This window comes from Halichoerus grypus, chromosome 5 (assembly GCF_964656455.1).
Source record: "Halichoerus grypus chromosome 5, mHalGry1.hap1.1, whole genome shotgun sequence".
Classification (NCBI taxonomy): Eukaryota; Metazoa; Chordata; class Mammalia; order Carnivora; family Phocidae; genus Halichoerus; species Halichoerus grypus.
The window spans coordinates 47,605,212-47,626,495 of record NC_135716.1 but is presented as its reverse complement, the minus strand read 5'-3'; the positions used below and the strand labels follow the sequence as shown (position 1 = coordinate 47,626,495).

General features: G+C 35.7%; 1 protein-coding gene across 1 annotated transcript in view; it reads right to left on the bottom strand.

Moving 5' to 3' along the window:
• CNGB3 (cyclic nucleotide gated channel subunit beta 3) overlaps positions 1–21,284 on the bottom strand; it is a 136,537-nt gene that overhangs the window by 97,548 nt on the left and 17,705 nt on the right. The window lies entirely within an intron of this gene.

Here is a 21,284-nt window from a genome sequence, read left to right as displayed (position 1 = left end):
TATTTTGGTCTATTAGAAGCAACTGTATCCCAAAATTTTAAAGAGAGAACAACTTATATATATATATATATACATATATATATATATATATGTATATATATATATATATATATGTATATATACACACACACACACCAAAAATAAGGTTAACTACTATGAAGGGATAGAATATGACTAAAAATGAAAAATAAAAAAGATTTTTAAAAAAGGGATTGATAAGATGTTGGTTGAAAAAGGGAAAAAGAAAAATTCAAAAAAAATAGAAAAAGAAAAAAAGGAAATTAAAAAAATTAACTTTGAAAGACTAAAGAATCAGGGGAAAAAAAGCCAGGAATTCTATGTGCTGTATTCCCCTAGTGCTGGAGTTCCGCTGTTCTCATTGATGGGTAAACTTGGTCTTGGCTGGCTGTTCTTGCTGATCATCTGGGGGAGGGGCCTGTTGCCATGGTTCTCAAATGTCTTTGCTGGAGGTGGAAATGCCCCGCCCTTGCTGGGTCCGGGCTAAGTAATCTGCTCGGGTTTGCTCTTGGGAGCTTTTGTTCCCTGCAAGCTTTCCATACAGCTTTGGAGGACGAGAGTGAAAATGGCGGCCTCCCAATCTCTGCTCTGGAGGAGCCGAGAACTCAGGGCCCCACTCCTCAGTGAGCCTCCAGAGAAAAGCAGTCAATCATTCCCATCTCCCCAGTCTCTGGCCACACTACGTGCTCACGCAGCCTGTGACTGAGCGTTTCTATCTCTGGCACATGACCCGGTTTGCAGTCTCCAAACCCTGCAGATTCCTGCGGTGCACTCCCGCGACACTCCTCCCAGGGCAGGAAGGAGAGTCTCCCCGGATCTGCCGCTTGTTGCATCCCTGCTGGAGGAGCAGGGGCCCGACTGTGCTGAAGATCACGGTTTATGGCAACCCCGAGCTGAGAGCCCACTCCTTGGCTCAGTCTTTGCAGCCGGCTTCCCCACTCCGATACCTGGGAGCTCTGCTGCACTCAGGCACCCTCGGTCTTTCTGTGACCCCGAGCGTCCTGAGACCACACTGTCCCAGCGAGCACCCCCTGCTTAGCCACTGGAGCGATGTCCCTTAGCGGAGCCGACTTCTAAAAGTTTGGATTTTGTGCTCTGCTGCTCTATCACTTGCTGGTAGCCGGCTGATGGAGGCTCCCTCCCCGCCGTGGTCTATCTTCCCGTATATCCCTCGGATTCACTTCTCCGCACATCCTACCTTCCAGAAAGTGGTCGCTTTTCTCTTCAAAGAGTTGCTGCTATTCTTTTCTTCAATCTCCTGTTGAGTTCGTAGGTGTTCAGAATGGTTTGATCCCTATCTAGCTGAATTCCTGGGACCAGACGAAATTTAGGTCTCCTACTCCTCCGCCATCTTGCTCCTCCCTCCCTCCTGTAGGGGTTCTTAACTCAGGGTTCATGGACTACCTAACAGTTCTTATATTGGTTTCAGAAATTCCATGAACCCCTGAAATTGCATGCAATTTTTTACATGTGCATATATATTTTGCTGGAGAAAATGTCTGTGTATGTTTAGTAGATTTTCAAAGGGTAACATCTCAACTATTAAGATATAGCAAAGTTCACATATTGCTGGGAAAAAAAGAGCTAGCAAATACTATTCTTTTCGCATCTTAGGAACTCTTGTTCTTCATAGAGCCAGATGCTTAACCTTGGGTATGAAATATGAGAAGAAGTATCTTATTTACGAATCAATTTTTAAGGTAATTCTTATTAAAAAAAAAGCATGGTATCATAACAAAATAGATCAATTCCACTAGAATATGAGTGATTCATACTTGTGGCTGAAAACAAGGCAGTTTGTGGTGTTCCTGGAAAGGGAGCATCTTTTTGCTGTCACAAACACACAAACAACTCTTCCCTCCCACTACTGAGTTATGAGTGAAAGAGAGTGGTGGAAATATAGGAATTCCTGATGGCTTTAAATGCAGTGGGAAGCAAGACAAAGTAATTGGATGAGAGCTGCACCTTGACCATTTCTAATGGATTAAAGCGATATAACAGGTCTTTAAGGGTCATGTGGTATAACATTCCACTCTAAGAAAGAAGTCTAATTCATCCAGGAAGGATGGTCATTTGATCTCTCTTTGAACATTCTCAAGTATAGTAATTGTTGTCATTGCAAGCAGCCCATTTCATACATGAGTAGCTTTCATTACCAGGAAGACTTAAGTAAAAAATGTACAGACTTTATTATTATTTTTCCAAATGACTTTTTAGAGCAGTTTTAGGGTTAGAGGCAAATTGAACAGAAAGTACAGAGAGCTTCTCCCATATATCTAGACCCATCCCATCCCACAGTTTCCTCTATTAGTGTGTATTAGCATTAGTGTGGTACATTTGTTACAATTGATGAATGAAAAGTGATTCATTATTATTAACTAAAGTCCATCGTTTACATTAGGATTTACTTTTGTGTTATACAGTTCTGTAGGTTTTGATAAATGTATATTAATATGGTCCACCATTACAATATCATACAGAATAGTTTTATTGTCCTAAAATTCCATGCTCCATCTATTCATCCCTTCCTCCCTCCCTTTGTGAATGCTTGGCAACCACTGATCTTTGGTCCCTATAGTTTGCCTTCTAGAATGCCATATATTTAGAATTATACAGTGTGTAGAGTTTTCAGACTGGCTTCTTTTACTTAGCAAAATGAATTAAAGTTTCCCTCTATGTCTTTTTGTGGCTTGATATCGTTTTTTTTTTTATCACTGAATAATATTCCATTCTGTAGCTATACACAGTTTATTTATCCATTCACCTACTGAAAGACATCTTAGTTGCTTCCAATTCTTGGCAATTATGAATAAAGCTACCATAAATCTCTTTGTGCAGGGTTTTGTGTGGACATAAGTTTTCAATTCATTTGAGTAAATACTTAGGAGTGTTCTTGCTGCATTGTATGGTTAGACTATGTTTAGTTTTGTAAGAAACTCCTGTACAGTCTTCCACAGTGTCTGTACCATTTTGCATTCCCACCAGCAGTGATGGAGAGTTCCTATTGCTCTACATCCTTGCAAGCATTGGTGTTGCCATTCAATAGATGTGTAGTGACATCTCTTTGTTTTAATTTGTGATTCTCAATGACCGACAATGTGAAGTGTATGCTTACTTTCCATCTATATTTTCTTTGGTGAGGTGTGCGCTCAGATCTTTTATCTTTTTTGTTTGTTTGTTTTGTATCATGAGGTTGTTGGTTTGTTGTTGTTGAGTTTTAGGAGTTCTTTGTATATTTTGGATAATAATTCTTTATCAGATATGTGTTTGGAAATATTTTCTTCCAGTCTGTGGCTTGTCTTTTCATTCTCTTAACTGGGAAAATTTTACTGTGAACTAAAGTAAGGCAAATTTCATATATTGATCCTCAGTTTGTTTTCTGAAACTACACAGGACAAATCTAACCCCTCTTCCATACAGTGGACAAATATATCTGAAGACAACCATCATTTCCTTCCCATCAAGAGGCTTAATTTGCTAGGATACCATGTTATTGTGGATGTTTTGATGTGGCATGGTATTGAGACCCCTTCATCATCATTGTGGGTGCCTTTCTTGGGAAGCATTCCATTTTGTCAGAATTCCTTTTAAGAAGTGATGCCAAGAAGCAAACAATACTATAGATATGTTTTAATTAACACAAATAAGAGTGGTACTATGCATTCTGCTACTGTGTTATTGTTATTATTATTTTGTTTTAAAATAGTTGACTCATATTGAGTCATTTTGCTCATCTGAGTCTTCCAGCAATTTCTATGTGGCTCTCTCTCAGTCTATATTCAAATGATTTAATACTTTAAATTTTTATTTGGAACTCTACATCTCGTTCTGGTATATTTAAAAAAAAATATTTGAATTGCATTTCATGATTTCAAAAGTTTTCACCATTTTTTTTTGTTATTGAAGAATAGTTGATATACAATGTTATATTAGTTTCAGGTGTACAACATAGTGATTCGACAATTCTGTACAGTACTCAGTGCTCACCCCAGTAAATGTGGTCACCATCTGTCACCATACAATGTTATTATAATATTATTGACTATATTCTCTATGCTATACTTTCTCTCATCCCATTTGATTCTTATAACCCCATGAATAAGGCTGCTCAAATGTAATTATCCTCCTTTTCTGTGAGGACACTGAGGTTCTAGCAAATTGAGAGATTTGTCCAAGTCTAAAAGAACAGTAAGTGGAAGAATGAGGTTCTTTTAGTGCCATTTGTTAGTGCTATTAACCTATTAGTCCAATCTATTATTCTTTTGATCCTATCACAAATATATTACCTTTTCTATCTTATTTTGTTTCATTTATAGGTTTGGGACTTCTATCATCTATGGCTTTATCCTAGTTACCGAAAAAAAAAAAAAAGTTGAGATTGTCAAATTCTTCTCAAAATGAGGTTAACTGGACTTCTTTGCTAGCAACCTCCATTTGCTATCTAGAAATCACCTTTTTATTTTCTAAGTGCTCAAAAATCATGTTGAACAATCCATTTTAGAATTCTGCCAGGGATTCATGTAAAACTGTGTGATCCACAGTTTTTAAATTCTAAATCATATTCCTCTTTGAGAATTAATACATTTTCTCATATTAGAAATTATAACAGAATTTAAAAATCATCTTCATTATTATTATATTGGTGTAATTATTAATAATTTAATTATAAATCAACTGGCTCTTATTTTACAAATAAACAACAGAATTAAGACTACTGAATGTCAAAATACTGCATCTGAGTACCATTTTTGATGGACCATTTAATACTTATTGATTCTTGTTGAATATTATATATGAAGCTCATTCAGGACAAATAATGTCCTCACCTCCACAACAATCAATAAAAGGAAGAACTAATGAAAGTTTTCAAGTCTTTCATTTTTGAAACCTGCTGTGAGTTTGGAGAGAACTTTAATTTTCCATATTTTCAAATCTCATTTTGTTAAATCTCTTTTGCTAAATTTGTAGGGTTGTTGGAGTTTTTCTGTTTTGGGGTTTTTTTTTTGTACAATGCTCATGACCCACCTTTCCTTTCTTTCCTTCCTTCTTTCCTTCCTTCCTTCCTTCCTTCTTCCTTTTCATTTTCAATCCAAATGAAGCCAAATAAAACAGCAAGGTATTCGTAAAGTTTTTTAACATGTTCAATTTCTTGTTTTTGTAATACAAAGACACTTACTTGCTATAAATTTTTGTTTCATAATTCAAAAAAAGGAGGCCTAAGCATTTCCATAACTAATTACTAGAGAATAAGAGCAATATTCTATGAGAAGCTATATATATATATATATATATATTTTTTTTTTTTTTACAGGATTATTTCACTTTAATATAAACATCTGAAATTCTTTGTGCTATTTTAAAAAATTTGTCAGTGAGTAACTCAGCTTTGTCTAGGACATTTATATAACATCTTGGAAATTGTTAAAGTATATTGTTTGCCATTTTCAAGCATTTATATACACAGCACCATTTAATTGACCATATGGAAATTTACCACTAGGGAATTTCCATGAGTAAATATTTTCAGCTAGTTGTATTTAAAAAGTGGTTGTAGCAAAAATTCTGGAAATTTTTCTTAGTGTAGGACATACCTTTAATGCTATTTTCTATTTACAAAAAATCTCTCAGTTACAATTAACAAGATTAAATCGTTTATATTCTAATTCTTTTTCTCTCCCCACCTCCAATACCTTGAGATTATGGTATGAATCAAAACCAGTAGAGCCTCAAAGTAGATGGATTGGTATACTAAAAGTGAGGGAGTGTTTCCAAATCTGGATTATTAGCTTTTGGATAATTGTCATTTTCAATGTAATTTAAAATATACAAAATATTGCAAATATTGAATCTTAGGCTCTACTAAAATCCCTGCCTCATCAGCCTGGAAAGAATGCTTCATTTTTTTATACTTTGATAATCTATGAAAATGAACTTTTTTCCTATTTTACCAGCTATGAGCTAATAATTATCTAAATCAAAATTTATGCACAGAGTATCTATCCCACTTTTCTTTTCGATTCAGATGTTCACTGGCTATAGAAAAGTCTCTGGCAAGCAGAAGGAAAGAGTACAGACTGGAACTTCAAATTTTCAAGTCTAAAATGGCAAAATATGTCAACATTGGTAATATTATAGAATTCATGGGATTTCATTTCTTTCAATGTTGAAGCATTTCCTGAAATACATCTAGGACTCTCCCTAGATGTATTTGGGGTGCAGAAGGTAAGATTTCTCTCTCCCTAGAGAGAGCCCTAGATGTATTTGGGGTGCAGAAGGTAAGATTTGAAGGATGTCTCAGAAGTCTTTTAATCCAATTCCACTTAAACAAGAATCCTCTCTACATTGTGTCTAGATAGATACTTATCCAGTCTTTCAGGATATATTCTCTGTTGACTTCATGAGGTAATTTAAAAGACTGGAAAAATAAGAAGATCATAGTATAATAGTGTATTATTTAAAATAGCTCTCTTACTGGACAATCACTATCATGCCATTTCACGGTAGATTTTTAAAAAAATTATTCAGTAGATAATCAGTTGGAAATGGGTCATTCCCCAGTTTTTTTTTTTTTGTACTCCTTGTTATGTATTTTACAGTTAAAAACCTTAAATTATTTTTTAATTATTAGAAATGACTACATAGTTATTATTGAGGACTCAGAAAATATAGAAAAATGAAGAAAGAAAACAATAGGGAGTTTTAGGTATACTATTCAAAGAAAGTCATTATTAACACTTGGGTGTATTCTTTAAGTTTTTGTTCTATATACAGGTTGAAAAACATTTGAGATTAGGTGATATGTACAAATCTCTATTCTCCTTTTTATTATTAATAATATAACATTTTTATAAAATTAGAATTTCCTTGTAAACATTTTAATGGTTACATAATAACCACATTTAATGTATATACTGTAAAATGCTTTCTAATCCTTTTTCATATCATGGCACACTAGAAAATGAGTATTTTTAAGGCAGGCTGAGGTGAATAGATGAAGCTTGGGGCCAGCGGCAGTAGTCTGCCATGTAGACAGACCCTGTTATTATCTTTGAGGGTTGAGAAGATCAGTGATTCTGTAATCCCATCTGCAGTGTGATAGAACCCACCAGCAGTGCAATTTGTAAGGCTTCTCTGTATTGTTCTATCATTTAAGATGTTTATATATTTTGTATTATTACAGGTAATCTTGCAATATTATCTTTGACCATGAAGCTTTTTACACATTTAAGGATAGTTCCTTAAAATAAATTCCCCAAAATGGTAGCACTGAATATTTTGGGGTATGGCTATCTCTAAGGATTCTGATAAATGTTGGTTGTTTTTCTAAGGGTGAGTCATAAAAATTTGAGAATGTCGATTTTACCCTCTCTTTTCTACACTGGAAATTCATTTAACAACATTTCTGCTAATTTGGTAGGCTGAACAATGGCATGTAATTTTAATTAGCAGGTTTTGGTTACTCTGCAGGGAATGGTTTCACATTTACTTGTAAGTCACTCTTTTCACTTGTTAATTGCTGGTTTTGAGGTTATATTCTTTTTCTTATCTCTTTGTATGAACATTTCATATGTTATATATATGCAAATATTTTTCTCGGTTTATTTAACATAGGGAAAAGTTTTAATTTTTGTTTAGTTTAATTACCACATTTTTCTTTGTCCTTTTCCAGTTCAGACAGTTCTCCATAAATTTGATAAAGATTAACTTTAATTTTCAAAATTTAACTTTGTTTGAAGTTTCATTTGCCTGAAATCTACTTGGCTCCTTGGCCTAATGAGAGGATCCAAACATATTTTCTTTTTTTCAAATAGCTCACCACCTAATACAATTCTTTGAATAATCTTTCATTTTCTTGTGATCTATGATGCCATCTTCATTTTCTTTTACTGTATTTTCTTTTACTGTATTATTCTTTTTCTATTAATCAGATTCCTATTTCAAACAAGGCTCATTAATCTGTCACAGATATCCAAATATTTACAAATAATATATAATTCTTAATTCGTAGCTTTATTACAGGGATCCATTCCTTTCCACTTACAGGCATGGTCAGAATGGGAAATGTGTGTATTGTATTGGTAAGGAGAGACGGGGATGGGGATAGCCTGGGAAAAGAAGAAAATAAGAGCTTTCTGATTACTTATTTTTCCATAATAGGAATTATATGAGTCTACACAACTGAATTTCTTTTCTAATCATTTCTTCTACCCCTTGGTCATTGTTTTCCTTTGAGCTCTTTTCAGCTTTACAAATTCCAATAATGTATACTGCGGCATTACATCTAGTGGGCGGGCACTAGAGGGCAGTGTAAGTGCATGTTTATGACTACAAAACTTGACATCGCTCAAAGGCAGTTCTGAATCAAGTTCAAGTTTTGTTGTGACTGATTGCGGCTGTGCCTCTTTTTCTTACCTTACTCCATTCTTCGGTTCAGCAGGCTTATTGCACAGTAGGAGCCAGTGCTGAGCAGACTATGACATACTGCCGGGGAGCTTATACAACTAAGCAAAACCTTGTTTTGGGTCTTACCCTATGAACTCATTCATTCATTCATTCAAATTTTTCAATTCAAAGGGTGAGTTGAAAAATATATCTGAGTGTTGGGATTATGAATGATTTTTACCTTCCTTTTATGCTAGTTGTTCAAATTTGCCACAGTGGAGAGGTATAAAATATACTATGAAAAAAAAAGTTATAAAAATAATATTTCTTATTGTTCCTAGCAGTCAAAACTTACTGCAAATTATTAAAGGACTGTGTTTATGATAGGGACAGAAGGGGAGAAAAAATCCATTAGACTGTATTTTTCCATATTGTTAGCAAGGGATGCTGAAAACTTAGCTATAAGGCATTGATGGAGCCAGTGGAAAGTGCTGGTTGAGAAGAAAAGAAAGATGTAAATCACTGGAGACTAGGCTGCCTATATGACAAATTCTGCCTCATGCAGCGCCTCATCTCCAAAGCCTTGTAGCTTTTGCCACTTCCTTGTGGGCATTGCTCTGAAAGGCTTTGTGCCTAGGCTTTGGAAACCACATCAAGGACTTGGAGGTTTCTTTCTAGCAGATTGATCTCTAGCTGATTTGATCCACTGTGGGAGCTGATATAGTGAGCTCCATGTCAGAGGCACCATAGCCATGATGTGTTCCAAACTGGAACTCAGAATACAATTTCTCACAGATTAGTTCTGTAGTTCTTTTCAAGCAGCTCTGTTCTAAGTAAATTGTATTCCATAGGCCTACCTTGGCATCTAAGTGTTATTTTTAATATTGCTCCAGTGGAAAAATGCATTGGGAATTTCAAAGAACCAGTGACTTTCAAAACATCATCTATGCTTTTTAATATGGGGGGGGGTCATCTGTATGAAGAAATGGCAGGGAGGTAGTAGGTCTCCTTCATTCAGGGGTCACTGGCAGCCCTGGAACTAGAATGTGATGTTAGCAGCTACCTTTAAGGACAGATTAGAGTTAAAAATTAAATTTGGAATTAAGTTAAACTAGCCCATGTCCAAGCATTTAAAGCTATCCACAGGAAATAAACCCCTCCCCATACCTCTCAAAAAGCATCTTGGAAGGAGCAAATTGCCTAAGAATTCTAATTATCTGCTGAAGTCCTTTGCCAATATTTCACTTTGAGTAGAATTCTCATATGTATTTATGTCAGTGAGTAGGCAGCTTTTTCCTTTGGCCAATTAAAACTCAAGTCTTGGGAAGTTTTTATTTTCATTGTCTAAGTTTTGTTCAGTCTTTAACTGAATTTATCTGCCAAAATTACACTATGGGTCAGTAACTACTTAAATTTTTCAGATTGAATAAACCTCAGGTGTGAATAAAAGTAAAAGGTGGCCCCCCTTCAAAGATGTCCACGCTCTTATCTTTGGAACCTGTGAATATGTTATGTTAATGGCAAAAAGAACTTTGCAGGTTATATATTTTAAAATGGTAGATTATCCCAGTGGGGCCCAATCTAATCATGTAAGCCCTTAAAAGCAGAAAACCTTCTCTGGTTGCAAGCGGAAGAGCGGCCGCATACAAAAAAAGCAGTCAAGGGGCGCCTGGGTGGCTCAGTCGTTAAGCGTCTGCCTTCGGCTCAGGTCATGATCCCAGGGTCCTGGGATCGAGCCCCACATCGGGCTCCCTGCTCAGCAGGAAGCCTGCTTCTCCCTCCCCCACTCCCCCTGCTTGTGTTCCCTCTCTCGCTGTGTCTCTCTCTGTCAAATAAATAAACAAAATCTTTAAAAAAAAAAAAAAAAGCAGTCAAATCCAAATACTGAGGAAAGAATGGATATCAGGGACACACCCAATGTGAATACATAAGGATTCAGAGAAGAGTTACACCTTGAGTTTCTGGGATGGAGCCACATATCGTTTACATATGGAGTCAGAGGCTTTGGTCTCAGGTGGGCAGTGAGAAGGTAAGTTGCTGGGGCTGCTAAATTTGTATTTGCCTCTATGCGTGGAGTTGATCAAATGGTATGGACATAGTGACACAAGGAATAGGAATAGTGGGTGATGCAGAACCAGATGCTGATCTGTAGAAATCAAGACAGAAACTTGTTACATCTGGCTACATTTTCACCAAGTCATTGATAAGGAAGATTGTTAACTTGAGAATTTTCTTTATTGAGGTCCTATACGAACAGTGATCTAAGTTTGTTAATTTAATTTCATTTCCTTGTAAAATTAGTTGTTAAGAATCAGAAACAAAGTTCCTTTCATATTGTAGTTTATATTCTTCAGTGAATGTTTTTAAAATTGTCTTTATAAAGTAGGTAGTGAAGTACTTTTTTAGTACCTATGAAAATAAAATATCTGATAGAAGGAGATTAGATTGATTGAGTAAAGATCACTGTGCCTAAGGAGGCCGACTAGGCAAACAGCCCCTCTTCTCAGATTAATGTCTGAACAAGGGCCTATTTAAGTCTACGTGAACCATATGTTACATTTCCAGTTCCTTTCAAAACACATGTTGGTACAGTTTAAGTAAAACATTCATTACTTTAAAAAATACCTCTGATTCTAATTTTAAAAGCATGTGAGTAAATGCATTGCTCATTAGTGCAAGAAAAGCACTGTACTGAGTTCCAAGTGGGTAAAAGTGCAACAGCCTTGAGAGCCCTTTTATGTGGTCACCATTTGTATCTTAATTTTGGGGGGACGCAAAACCTTTCTTCAATTAGCTTTGCCCTGAATAGAAGGCTTACTGTGTCCCACTGTCTGGTACTTTTGTTATGTGGACTGATGCTTACTGAAGTCCAGATTTAAATCATCGTTTTCCTTTCATTCAAATCTTCAATCATGTCCTAGACTCTGAGGTAAACACCTAGTGCAATCACCTCCTGATTACAGTGCTTTCTCCAAATCTGGTTATCACATGAGTCATTAGAATGATTGCAACTGAAACCAACAACTGCAGAGAAGAAATCGAATGTATAACTTCTACTTCATACACTTATACTTGTGGAATCAGTTAAAGCACGAGGGTTCAATTTTGTTATTGACCCCAAAGAGCTTAAAAGCACATTAAATTGTGAATTTGCTATGAGCCTTTGGAAAAGGCTTGGTGGTATTTTGTGATAAAAATAACTTTGAAATAAGAATGGAATTTAATCAAATATATTTATAGAAAAAGATGTGCAGTTACTTAAATTAACTATAATATTTTAAATTTATGAATTTAAGAATGAAGTCACAAATTTATGGGAAAAACCTTAGCTTCCCTCCAAAATTATATAATTTGGAGATCCCATTCATTCATTTAGCATTTATTTATAAACTTAGAAGTAAACATAATGAAGCCCTTACCTCAGGTACCTTATAACCTTCTATAAGGGAGAGATAGAAATATACACACTTAAAAAATACAGAGTATGTCAGGTGATGGTAAATGCTACAAAGAAAGACAAATCAGAGTAAGGGAGATGGAGAGTGAAAGGGACTGCTATTTTCTATAGTGGTTAGGGGAGGCCCCTTCAATAAGGTGACATTTGAGCAGAAACATTAAAAGAAGTGAGGAGGAAGTTATGTAAATATCTGAGGAAAGATTGTCCCGGTGTGGTTGAGTCACAGAGAGAGGGTAAAGTGGTGGGATCTAGGGTCAGAGAAGCAGGGGTAGCCTGGGAGGCAGATACTGTTGAGCCCTGTAGGCCATTGTGGAAACTTTAGGTTTTACTCAGCATGGGATGGGAAACCATTAGAGGATCTGGAGGAGAAAGGGATGATTTACATTTCAAAATCATCACTTGGGTTACTGTGTTGAATATAAACCATAGAGGGACAAAGAATAGAAGCTAGGTGAATGGTTAGGAGGATATTGTAACAGCTAGCTGAGAGATGATGGACTAGGGTAGCAGCAGTGGAGGTGCTGAGATGTGATAAAATTTTGATTATATCCCAAAGGAAAAGCCAACATAATTTGCTACTGGATTGGCTGTACTGTATGAGAGAAAGAAGAGGTGAATTTTTGGTGTGAGCAAATGGAAGAATGAAGATGCCTTATACTAAGATAATGAAGGCTGCAGGAGGAACAGGTTTGGAAGAGGTGAAAGAAATTAAGAGTTGATTTTGGACATGTACATTTTGACATGTCTAAATAGACACCAAAGTGGAGATATTAAGTAGGCAATTGGATTTCAAACTGGGGTTCTGGAGAGAAATTGGACTAAAATCATAGATTTGGGAGTCATCAGGGTGTCATTGTTGCTTAAAGTCATTGAACCGGATAAAATCATATACTAAGGGGACACAGGTAGAGCAGAGAAGGGGTCTGAAGATTGGGCTTGTGCTCTTCAAAGTTTAGAGGCTGGGAGATGGGGAAAAGAGGCCAGTGCGATAGGGCATCAGTCAGAGAAAGTGGTATCTGGGAAGCCAAATGAAGACAGTGTCTCAAGGATGGAGCGAGGGATCAACTGTGGATTGCTGTCGATGGTTCAAAAAACGTAGAACTAACAACTGGCCGTTGGCTTTGGCAGTGTTAAGGGCATTGTTGACTTTGGTAAAGGTGGACAAAACAAAAAAAAACTTTCATAAAAGTAGATAAAAGCTTTTGGAATGAAGGAATCAAATTCTGATTACAGGTTCAGGAGAACATGGGAGGAGAAGAAGTAGAAAACAATGAATATGGGTAACTGAGATTTGCTGTAAAGGCAGGAGGAGAAATAGGACAATAGCTGGCTGCCCATGTTGGAGGTAAGGGAGGCATTTTTGTTGCTATTATTTAAAAATGAGGAATGCTACAACATGTTTATATGCTTATAGAAATAATCCAACAGAAAGAAAAAAAGTAGATGTTGCAGAAGAGAAAGGAAATAATTGTCGGAAAGATGTCAGTGAGTAGAGGAAAGCGGATGAGCACAAAGTGGAGGAGTTGGCCTTAGATACAAATATGTTCAGCTCATCTGTTGTGATAAGAGCAAAGGCTGAATAAATGGCTACAGATACGGACACTGACACCTGTTATACTTGGTGGTGGAAGCATGTGGAATTTCTCTTCTGATTGCTCTTGTTTTGTCAACTTATCCCCTTGCTGCTTTTTCCTACAAAACATAGTTCTTACTCTATGTCTGCCAATGTCTTACAATAACTAGTGCTTGACTGTGCTCAAAGAGCCCTGTTTCTGTGAGCTGGGTGCCCAAATAAAGGCCCTGGTGAGCAGTTGCATATGAACATCTACAGTGAAATGAATCATCAGGCTGGGTAGGAACAACTTACCAAGCCGACAGCTGGCACACAAACTAGTTGCTAGGCTATTACTTGTCTCAGAAGAATTAGGGTGAACATTTACTGGTATAGAATTATTAGACACTTAAGCCCTCAGTTTCATGTTTTACTATATTATCTAACAAACTGTCCAGGCACTATGGGATGCTAGAAGAAGATAACAATAAATAAAAACATTACCCTCCACTTAAGGAAGAACTGTCAAGCATTTCATGGCTAGTAAAGAGAGACATATTTGAAAAGATTCCTGTATTTAAAATGTGGACAATATTTAAGGCAAAATTGTACTCATAAAAGTTCCATCAGAATTGAAAAATAACGTATGTATTTCGCTTTGTGATTCCCCTTCTAGGAATCTACTTGAAGTAGAGTAAAACATACAATGTTTTATTTACAAAGCAGTTATCTTTGACTGCTAGATGCTAGATGCTGTGCTAAACATTTGAGATAAAACTGTCCTTCTGGCAATTACTCATTTACTGCAATAAATGAGTAATACCCCATACCTTTGTTTGCTGACTTGGGGAAACATTCATATCCCTTCCTTGCTCAGAAAAGAAGGAGAGAGTATGGGAGAGTCTGATAAGCTTCCCCATCCTGACCCCCACAGGCCAGCTTACTTTAGGTTGCGTCTCTTAACTTAACCTGCATAGATGGCATTTTTGCTGATTCTTGAAAATCTATATGCTGCAAATCAGTGTGCCAGTTTTGCCACTTCCCATGCCTGAAATTGTCCCTCACTAGGTGCAAATCTCTTTCTTTTCTTTCTCAAATGACTCAACTCTTTTGTCTGCTGCTATCATCTGGTAGGGAGGTATCCTCCCCCCAGTCTCTACTCCTTTCCCCTCATTTTGTTCTTGTCTCCTGCTAATGCCAGTCCCAGGCAGACCAACACTTTCTTCTTCCCAAGGAGATAAAGATTTTAAGAAACACAGTGAGTTTTCCATTTATTCTCTCACAATGGGGAGCTTCCATTTTACCTATTTTAAGCAGATCTTCCAGCCTCCATCAGTCAATTAACTTTCAAATAGAATCAATCAAACCACTTTTCTAAGCTCTTGCTATTGATGCATATTCGAACTATTATAAATGCATTAAAGGGATTGGCTACAAAAACATGCTAGTCACATGGAAGACTGCTTATTAAATCATGTCAAAGATACATAAAATACCTAAAAAAGACTACAATATAAATCAAAATCCAAAAATTAACAATAAAAACAATACTTGAAAGAAAAGCAATAAATTTGTTAATTTAAAGACACAAAATATTCTTCTTATAATTTTGATTCTATCCTCTATAAGTGCTTGGGAACAGCATTAATGAATGTTTTTACTATAAATCACACCTCTAATTCTATTATGGACTTATATTTTTTAACAGTGAACTTTTTTAGAACCAAACTACTATTTCAAGGCAGAGATGGTACACTGATAACCTATAACTGTGTTTTTATGGCCTATAATTCAAAAGAATTTCAATTTATTTTTGTAGTACTCAAGATATGGACTTCTAGAATGTGAGGTTTTCCTGAAAAAACAAACAAACAAACAAACAGATGTTACTGGCATCATTGGACTCACTTTTCCATATGGCAACTCTCAGATTGGCTCTTTTCGATAAGGAAGAAACTCTAGGTGTACTCAAGTTCACCTCACTATCCCCTTCTCTCCTGTCTCTTTTATCATTAGGCTTGCTCTGTTGTTTCCATATCCACAGTGTGCTTTATTCATGCGTCTTGCTTGCTTCATAGTAATCAGAATTTGTCTACTTGCAAATTTTCAAAAATTTCAATCAATGCATCAATCATCTTATGATTCCCTTCATTTTGCTAGGTAAACATGAAGACCCATTTTTAAGAAGTCATAACTTAGGTGTCATAAAACAATACAAAATTGTCTAATTTCCAAGTTCTTTCTATGCCAAGAGGAAGAAAGTAGACACAAGTTTTATCTGCTCTGGTTTTCTATGGCAACAGGCAACTAATTTGTTGTCTCTCCACAATAAATAGTGAAACAATTTAAAACAGGATCACAAACTGTGTCTGTAGGCTTGTTCCTCTCTCAAGGCTATTATGCATACTCACAGAATTTTCGTCTTTTGTCTGCTGACTCATGTCTAACCACCTACCAGGAAATTACTCTTGCTATTTGATACTAACCTGTTTCATCTTTGTATACCACATCTCATTTCTGGCAGCATTATTAATGACTTTAGAGTAGAAAGCACAGATGGAATCTCTAGCAAGTAATTTGCCACCAAATATACATTTATATGTATTTGATTAATATATGCATAATATATGAATATTATTTATAATATATGATTATATATACACTGCTAATAATTACTTTTTTTTGAGGTAAAGATGGATCTTCAGATTGCACCGTACTGAGTATCAGGATCATTGTTTTACTCCTGGGATTACATGATATATTGGTTTACTCTATGCTATTAATTAAGTCCATTGTATTTCTGGTATTACATTTTGAAAAGAAGAAAATGAAATTATGGTAGTGACATATCACAAAGATATCAAGTTGATTGAGTCATTAACAATCTTAAAGTATCTTAATGCAAAACAAAAGTTAAATTCCTGCCATCAATCCCAAAATAAAATGATTAATTCCCCCAGAAAGTAGCAATGAGAATTTTCGTATCTGGATATTTAGATTTTTTTCTTTTTTCTTTTGCTTATGATTTTTTTTTAAAAATGCAAAGTCTTTTTTTTAATGTAGTAAAATGTATCAAGCTCTTCTTTTATTATTTCTGAATTTTTAATCTTAAGACTTAATGTATGTTTCCACATTATAGAGAAATTTGTAACTTTTTTGCCCAGTACTTGTATGGTTTAATTATTTTACATTTAAATCTCTGATCTATTGAGAATTTATCCTCATGTGTAGCATGAGGGACAGATCCAATTTTAGTTTTTTTCATAGGGCTACCGTGTACTCTAATATCACTTATTTAAATCTACCATTTTTGTGCTGATTTTAGATGCTGACTTTATCAGAGACTACATTTTTACATGCAATTAGATCTATGTCTATATTTTTTATTCTATTCTTTTGGTTTATCTATTCATGTGCCAATACCACACTTTTTTTTTAATTATAGAGATTTTCAATAGGTTTTAATATCTGGTAGGACTAATACCACCTCCATTACTATTATTTTTCAGGGTCTTCCTGGCCATTTTTGTTTATTCTTCCAAGTGAACTTTATAATCAAATTTTCTAGTTAAAAAAAAAATAAAGAAAAAGGAAAAAGCCCCAAACAAAAAAACAAAACAAAAATGCCTGACAAGTTGTTATTCAAGTTTGATATGCTGAGTTGCTGTTGTTGTTGTTCCTGAGTATTTTCTTTTTTTTTAAAAGATTTATTTATTTATTTTAGAGGTGGGAGGGACAGAGGGAGAGTATTATTTTTTTTTTAAGATTTTATTTTTTTATTTATTTGAGACAGAGAGCAAGAGCAAGAGGGAGAGCACTAGCAGGGGGAGAGGCAGACTCCCCACTGAGCAGGGAGTAGACGGAACTCTGTGATCATGACCTGAGCTGAAGGCGGATGCCTAACAGACTGAGCCACCCAGGCACCTTGTGAGCCACCCAGGCACCCTGGGAGAGAGTCTTAAGCAGACTCAGGCTGAGTGCAGAGCCCATCACAGGGCTCGATCTCACAACCCTGAGATCACAACCTGAGCCAAAACCAAGAGTCAGTTGCTTGACCCACTGTACTACCCAGGCACCCCATTCCTGAGTATTTTCTTATTTCACTTATGACTTATTTGTTGACCCAGAGGTCACTAAAAGTGTGTTTTAAATTTTAAATATGTGAGATTTTCCTCCAAATTTTAGTTTTTTTTTTAAAAAATTAACTTCTAACTTCATTGCAATGTGGTTAGAAAATATACTCAATATGATATAAAATCTTTAAAATTTGTGAGACCTACCTCATATTCTAGTGAAATGTTTCTCCATCCTGGATATATAATAGAATCACCTGAGGAGGTTTTCAGATATACTAATGCCTGGGACCCACACCAGACCAATGAAGTCAGAATTACTGGGGGTAGAATGCAAACATTTGTATTTTTAAAGAGCTCCTGGGAGATATGACAGTGTACCTTGGCATAGTATATCACGAATTTTTGTAATGTTTTATGTAAGCTTGAAGCAACTGTATTCTTCAGTTACTGAAGAAATGTAGTTACTAAAGAATGGATATAAGGGTTCTCCAAATGTCCTTTAGATTTAATTTGTTAATTCTGTTGTTCAAAGATAGTATATCTTTGATGACTTTTAAAATATTTGGTCTATTAATAAACAAAGAGAAGTATTTTAAAATCACTCTCTCTAGGAGTATGGAATTATCAATTTCCTTTTGTAATTGGCAGAACTGCTTGTGTGCTTTCTCTCTCTCTCATCTACTATCTTTGGTACTAAAACCACATAAATTTAGCATATGGAGGTTAAATATTTTGCTTTAACTAATTTAGGTTCCTTCAAAGACATTTTAACATATATGTTTAATTAAGAAGTTCTAAAATTAGTCAAACTCTTAATTCTCTTGCATACCAATCACCTCACTGTAGAGGGGATAGTTAATTCTATCTCAATTTTTTACCCCCAATTTAGACATTATTGTGATTATTTTATGGTGTAAAATTTTTTTTTTCTCTTTATCCACATGCTTGCTCTTTGCTCACTTTTTGAATCTCTGTGCTGGATTGTTTATTTTCAGTCAATAGCATTTCTGTTCCTTTTTACACTCTCCCATGTTACTAAGAGTGGCTGAAAGCCTGAATACCTTATTTCTGAGAATCCCTTGTCAGGAGGGTTCAGATTTAGATTCCACCATGAGAGACATTTGTAGGAAATTTGGAAGTTGAAAGGAAAGCACAATTCAGTTTCCATGTGGCAGAAAACTAGAGCATACTTCCCCAGAAGCAACAGCTGCTTCTTGAACCTTGTTCAGACTCCATATTCTACTGCTAGTCTCCAGTTTTCAGTTCATGGGGGGCGCTGTGGCTGCTGATTTCTGCCCTTAATGATTTCTGGGTTGCAATCTCCACCTTTGAACTGTGCTCTCCCACCATTTCTTACAACAATTTTTACACTACCACATTCCTTGTATTTAATTTCTTTCTTCTTGAAATATTTAGAATAAACTCTTTTTTCCCTGACTGATCCTTGACTAATCCAACTTGAGTCTTTCCTTCTTAGATATTTTTTCTTTTCTCTGCAGTATACCTTTACTGGGAATGGCCAGCAATCCCTGTACCGAGGGATGAAAGATGACTCCAGACTTTGCCGTGAAAAAGAGGAGAAGGCAAGGGGGTCAACGCTCAGAGACAAGGACCCTTTGGTCTTCTTTGCTCCAGCTTTTAGTGGTCCTTCAGGAGAATCACAAATCCTTATCACAGTTTCTCAAGCATGTGATGTGTGACAAGGGGTTTTACTGAAACTGAAAGGATTTACAGGAAAGGTAAGATATGCTAATCTGCGCGTTCTACTAACCACAGCCTAAGGGACAATGCAGACATCTCTTGGATCACAGGGCGGCTGCTTGGGCTAAGAGAGCTTCAGGGAAGGTAACTCCCAGTGGCATTCCAACGGCAGAGTGGTCATGTAGACCCGGCATTATATGCAAACAATGAATCATGGAACACTACATCAAAAACTAATGATGTAATGTATGGTGACTAACATAACATAATAAAATAAAATTTAAAAATAAATAAAAAAAATTCTAGGTTGATTATTACTTTTAGAATCTTGATAAAGTCATTCTACTGTCTACTGGTTTCCATTGTTACTATTGAGAAGTCAGATATTAGTTTACTTCTATTTTAGGTAGTCTGTATTTTCTTTCTGGCTAAGTTAAATATTTTTTTTGCCTTTTGTACTTTTAAATTTTACTAGAATATATTTAGGATTAATTACTTTTATTTATGCTGATTTGTATTCATTTGGTTTACAGAATCTGAGCATTACCATCTTTCATCAATTGTATTCTCTCTTTGAATATTGATTCTCCACCATTTGACTTACTATGTCCTAGAATTCTGATTATATGCATTTTGTGCCTTCTCACACTCTCCTCCCTGCTTCTTAATTTCTCTCTCAGATTTTTCCATCTTTTTCTCTCCATGGTACAATTCTGGCTGATTTCCTCAGATCTATCATCCACTTTACTGACTCTTCAACTCTGTCTAATCATCTGTCTGGCTCACTGACTTCTTAATTTTAGGGATTATATTTTTCATTTCTAGATGTTCTGCTTAGTTCAATTGCAAAAATGCCTTGTCTTTTCTGACAATTTCTTGTTCCTTTGCCTTATTTTCAATCTTCTCTTCCATTTCTTTAAATATATTTAATATACTTATTTTTAAATGACTTATTTTAGAGAGAGAGAGAGTGGGGGGAGGGGCAGAGGGAGAGGGAGAAGCAGACTCCCTACTGAGCTTGGAGCCCAATTTGGGGCTCCATCTCATGACCCATGAGATCATGACCTGAGTGGAAACCAAGAGTGGGATGCTCAACCAACTGAGCCACCCAGGAGCCCCAATATACTTATTTTATGTGCTGTTTTTGATCATTTTACCATCTACAGATATTAAGAGTCTAATATTGAAGTTTATTGTTTCTGCTGTATTGTTCACAGTGATTTATTTCCTTATGTATCTAATAATTTTTGATTGTGAATTCATGTTCATTAGAACTTTATCTGTGTCGATCCTTTGAGACATGGTTTTAAAGACTGTTTCCTTCCAAATTTTGTTGTTGTTTTTGGCAGATATCTCAGCTCTCAAACCTAACTATTTTAAATAGTTTATTTTAGCTTCAATCTTTTTTTCTAGGATACAGATGTCATAGGAATTCTGGTTCCAGATTTATTTGAATAATGTTAATGGCTAAGAATTCTTTTTCTTTCCTTCCCTTTCTTTCTCTTCCTTTCCTTCCCTTTTGTCCCCTGCCCCCCCTTCTCTCCTCTCCTCTCCTCTTCTTTTCTTTCTCCTTTCCTATCCCCATTTCAAATTTCTTTCCTTTTTCTCCACTCAGAGCCAGGACAAAGACAAGTATTATTCCCACTATTTCTCTCTCGAAGATAGTTTACCTTCCAGTGAGTTATCCTTTAGAATTCTAGTTTTATGGAGGAGTCTCCAACCTGTCCTCATTTGTAGTTTAGTCCCAGGTTTTGGCTCATTGATCAAACATATTAACCCAGATCTAGGCCGTAAAAGTTTGGAATAAATTCTCAGAGCAAACACCAATTCGTGAAACTTTCTAACAATAGAATTATTTCCCACCAGCTCAGGCATGCATTCAAATGTAGGTTTTTATACTTCATCTAGTATTTTTAATTATATTCTCCCCAAAGAATTTTCTATAAATGTTTAGTCTGCCATTTTGCTAGAAATAGCAGTAGCAATCATTATTAAAAATGATGCCATTATTAAAAACAGATGCCAATCTGTTGTTAAAAGTGTTTGCAATACCTAATTATAAAGGTATTGCTTACCACAGAGGAAAATTTTAATTTAG